At 49.8% G+C, this 4872-nt stretch overlaps 1 protein-coding gene across 1 annotated transcript in view; it reads left to right on the top strand.

The window, feature by feature from the left end:
* LOC102552091 (uncharacterized) overlaps positions 1-4872 on the top strand; it is a 98808-nt gene that overhangs the window by 24519 nt on the left and 69417 nt on the right. The gene's annotated exons all lie outside the window — the stretch shown is intronic.

Here is a 4872-nt window from a genome sequence, read left to right as displayed (position 1 = left end):
GTCGTGTGTAGTGAGTGGTAGTCTTTCTGTCCTTGTTTTCCTGTGTTTTATGACATCCTCCCTGGGCTATCTTTCCCAGAAACCATTACAAGTACTCATTATATCAAGTATCAATCTGTCTCTGTGGGTTAGTCATCTCTAATCTCAAAAGCACTTCCCACTGGAGACACAAAATGCACTGTTTGTGTCTTCCTGATGGCTGCGCCATCCCGGCTTTTTTTGCTTCTTTTTGTTTTGAGGGGGTCTCTATGGGGTCTTGGCTGTCCTGGGGCTCAGTATGTTGACCAGGCTGGCCTGGAACTCCTAGAGCCGCTCCTCTCTCTACCTCCAGAGCCATGATGGAATTAATGACCCGCATTTCAGCTGTAAAGCACCTGGCACCCCAGCGCCTTTGCATCCCACATGTCTGCAAGAAGGACCCAGGCTTTCCAGCCGTGGCTTTGCACTTTCTTCCCTTCCTGTCAACTAGCACCTTCGTGCCCTTCCTCCAAGTCCTCCCTGAGACCGACTAAACCATTTTATTGACTTGCCCTGGACTGAGTAACCCTGGTCTGGAACACCCATGTCTGCTACCTTTCTCTATGAAAGGTATACAGAATAAAAACTCATACCCTGTCCTTGGTTTGGGTTGTCTGGGAACATGAGTGCATGGACTAGACATGGAGGGGGAAGGAGTGTGGCCAGAGTTCTTAAAACAGATCCACTACTTAAGAGAGTGTTGGTTGAACCATGACAATTTTTTTTTTTGTTTTACTTAGTGGCTTAAGGTGGCCTTAAACTGTTACCCGACCCTACTGCCCCAGCTTTCAGATGCTGAGGTTTCAAGGTTGTGAAACCAGGCCTAGCTGTAGACATTTTTCTTTCCCCATTTTGGCCTTTTGAAAACATGTTCCAGGACCTGGGGTGTAGATCAGTAGGTAGAGAGCTTGCCTGTTATGCACAAGAGACCCGGAAGTAAACCCTAGGGCAACATAAACTTGGGGTGTAGTGGCACAGGCCTGTGTCCCAGCTCTCTCCAGCGGTAGAAGCAGGAATATTAGAGGGTCAGAGGCATCCTTTGGCCACATAGGTAGCTTCATGTTAGCCCAGGGTACATGAGGACATGCCCTGTTCACTTCCCATTCCACAAAACTCCCCAGCTATGTCTTGTTTTCTGAGGAGTCAATGTTTATGAGCTCATGTGAAAATGAATTAGTCCTGATAGAAAATGAATTAGTCCTGATAGTCTTTAATAGTTATTTCAAATTGGGTTGCTGTTATTTTTGTGGGAGAGAATACTAAGTGATCTTGGCATTTTATATGAAGAACTAGTTTGTGTAAAAATTCATAACAAGCCTAATTTTTTTTTGTCCTGTATGGTGTGTATGTGGACACACACATGTACCATGACACCAGAAGACAACTTCATGGAGTCCTCTCCTTCTACCTTTACATGGCTTCCAGAATCTGGCTCGGTTTTACCCACTGAGTGATTCCGTCGGCCCCTCAGGAAATGCTTTGTATTTAAAGGAAATGTACCCCAAGTTCAGCTTCCATGCTGAAAGGCTGCAGCTGGGTAGATCTCATCGAGTCTTCTGTGTTTTGTTTTTCAAGACATGGTTTTTCTGTTGCAGCTTTGGCTGACCCGCACAGAACTCACTCTGTAGACCAGGCTGGCCTCACTCAGAGATCAGCCTGCCTCTGCCTTCTAACTGGTGGGATTTAAGTGTGTCTTCCTTTACTTTCATTGATAAAGCAGGGTGGGAGCCCCTGGCTTTGATCTCAGTTTTGGAAGTGCCATCTACGCTCTAGAACTTGTTTCCTTCCCACCCTACAGACTGAGCTCAGGTTAGGGAGGAGCTCAGCGGGAACGCAGCTGAGCTTTACCATGACCCAGCAAGTGCGTGCGTGCGTGCGTGCGTGCGTGCGTTTCCAGGGGTCTGCTTCTTCACTCCGCTGCCCCCACACCGGGAGCTTCCTTGGAATGCCCTCTACGTCTTCTGACCGGTGTTCTCCCTTCCACCCCTAAACCGAGAGAACTCCAAGTCTTGGAGAAACTGGCGGTGCCATCTCCATTAGGCCCGAGCTCGAGTATCCTGGGGTCTTTTTACTGTAAGGGGAGGCAAACCCTCCGCTTACTTTCCTCAGCTGAAGTACTCACTCGTCATTGGTTCACAGCATCGACTACGCCACCTAGAAACTCTGCGGTGGTGATGTTCACTATCTGGAATCTTCGTTCCTCCGTTGACTCACTAATCCCGCTGACAGCCTTACCCTTGGATGCCTCATTTCTCCTTTGCTCCCCAGGGTTGTCTCTGGACACATGACACGTAACCATTTCTAGATCGTTTTTTAAAATACGCATTTCCTTTCGGTCAGTCTCATTGTTGAGTCTTCTGTCCTGAGAGGCTGTTAAACCAACAAGCCAACCTTCCACACGTACTCCTCACCCGCTGCCCAGCGTGGGTGACCTTACTTCCCAGTACTCCTAGGTGATAGATACCTCTGCAGAATGTCTGCGTTCTCCCTAAGTGCAGTGGGACTGAGGGGTCCCACATGTCTCTGCTGTGAGTTTTCTGGTATCATGAAGCCCAGCGGTGGCCTCTGACCCTGTCTCCATCCTGGCCAGTCCTGGCCAGCCCTCTCTTTCCAATGCCCTACAGCCAAGGAGCACTTGGTATGAAAATGGGAAGTGTCCATTTTAAAATAACTTGTCTGGCTTTCTCCTCCACTACCGTCTCCTCCTCTTTCCTCCTCCCCCACCCCCTCCTATTTTTGTTTTTTTTTAAGCCTGGAGATCCTCATCAATGCTAGGCAGGTATTCTACCACAAAAGCATAGGCCTACCCCTCCTTACCTTGAGAATGTTCTTACCTAGTAGGCAGGGGATGGGGTGCATGGGGATGGGGTGAGTGCCTTAGCTCTGCATAGCTCTGGACTAAGGCTACTGTCCCCTCAGATCAAGGCAAGAACTTGATCTCTAAGTTCTGTGTCACTTGGATGAGTCTGCATTCCTTTTTGACATGTAGGCGCCTGTCTGGTTAGGGTCAGCATCCACTATCCTCTGCAGTAGAAGAGCTGTGCCTCTTCTGACTGTCTGACAGAGACGCCCCAGAGCTGTCCCATCCCTGACTGTACTGTAGAGATGGCCATCTGCTTTTGTGTTACCCTGTTGATGACAACTGAATTGCCCAGGAAGGACCTCAACAGACTGTGTCTCCTCCATGCAGCTGTGCCACAGACCCCTGAGGATCCTCTGTAGCTCTCTCTCCAAGGGCTGGAGGCAGCTAGGGTCAGAATACCTTCTTCCGCGTTGCAAAACATGGTGCAGGACTGAGATGGGGATGAGCTTGTCTGTACTCGGCTGGGTAGAGAAGGGAAGTTGGAAATGTAGAGCTGTGCTGGCAGAACACAGGGCCAGCGAAGGGGAAGCTGTGGGAAACCTCCTACCTGGACAGAGACCCAGCACAGGCTCAGGCTCCGGCGCCCGCCCGCATTCCAAGCTGCGGCGAAGGCGCCCTCAGACTCTCTGGCGACGGGATCTGGCCTCCTGGCTGGTGGATTGGAGGAGCCCGGGCACACAGATATAAAGACAGTAATCAAATGTGGGCACACGTGAGCCGCTCGCATAGCAACAGTCTCACGTTCTTGTTTTTGTCTTGTGGGAAATGAGAAATGAGCGGCAGGCTTTGGAGGGTGCGTTACGGGGCTTAAACTCGGTGGGAAATGCCCGTATTTATCCCACCGCAAAAGCTTCAAGTGAGTCACCATAGAAGGAATGAAGGGGGGGTGGGGTGCTGGTGTACCGTCTGGAAGGCTAGGGAACTTACTCAGGGAGACCTGCGGGATCCAAGAATAAGACAAACAAGATGCAAAGCAGCCTCTTGGGGAGCCCTCTTCTCCTCTGTCGGCTCTCCAGCTGGGAGGGGCGCGGCTCTCTGGGAGGGGCGCGGCTCGCTTGAAGGCCGGCTCTACAGCTCCCAGAAGTGGGAGAAGGACTTCTGTAAGTGCTTAGCTCCTGCCCCCGCAGTTGGATACAAACTCAGCTCCAGGGATGATCCTGCCTGAGGACAAAGCAGATAAAAGCAAGGTCGCTCGCCGTACTGGCACTTGCTGTGAGGCCAGCCTGAGCTACCAAGCAAGACACTGTTTCAACAAAACAACAAAAACCACTCCTGTGGCATGCTTTTTTTTCTCTCTCAGAGTATAGAATAGAGTCTATTCAGGGTATGGGGAGGGGAGTTGAGAGGGTAATAGAGGCAGAGAAAGGCAGAGAGACAGACACAGAGAGAACATAGAGAAGTAGAATAGTAGAGGCCGGCCCTGAACACGTAGGGGTGAGGGGAGTGGGGAGAGAGCGGGAGCACCTGTGTCGTGTTTTAAAAATGTGTCAGAAAATTTAAAAGAATGTTTTATTTCACCCCAGGGCACCTTTTCATTGCCAGTAGACCAGTCCAGTGAGCTAAATATCGTAAATGTAAAATTTCCTCTTGTCTTTTTAACACGTGTGCGTGTGCCTCTGAGTGAAGGTTCCCACAGAGGCCAGGAGAGGCCATCATCCTCTAAAGCTGGAGTTACAAGCAGTTCCGAGCAACACAACATGGGTGCTGGGAACTGAACTGGCTCTTTGCAAGAAATGGTCTTTAAAATATATCAATAATGTTTATTTATCTTGCTATATGTCGCGTGTGAGTGTTTTGCCTTCGTGTATGTTTGCACACCATGTGCATGCCTGGAGTTCACAAAGGTCAGAAGAAGGTGTCCAGACTGGGGTTAATAGAGAGTCCCAAGCTACCATGCGCGTGTTAGAATCCAGGTCTTCTGCAAGAGCAACAAATTTTCTTATCCTCGAAGTTATCTTTCCAGCCCACACAGCAAGTTCTCCTAAGTGCTG

The sequence above is a fragment of the Rattus norvegicus genome, chromosome 14, assembly GCF_021556685.1.
Source record: "Rattus norvegicus strain SHRSP/BbbUtx chromosome 14, alternate assembly SHRSP_T2T, whole genome shotgun sequence".
NCBI lineage: Eukaryota > Metazoa > Chordata > Mammalia > Rodentia > Muridae > Rattus > Rattus norvegicus.
Note: the sequence above shows the minus strand (reverse complement) of the source record. Positions and strands in the feature narration are given on the sequence as shown.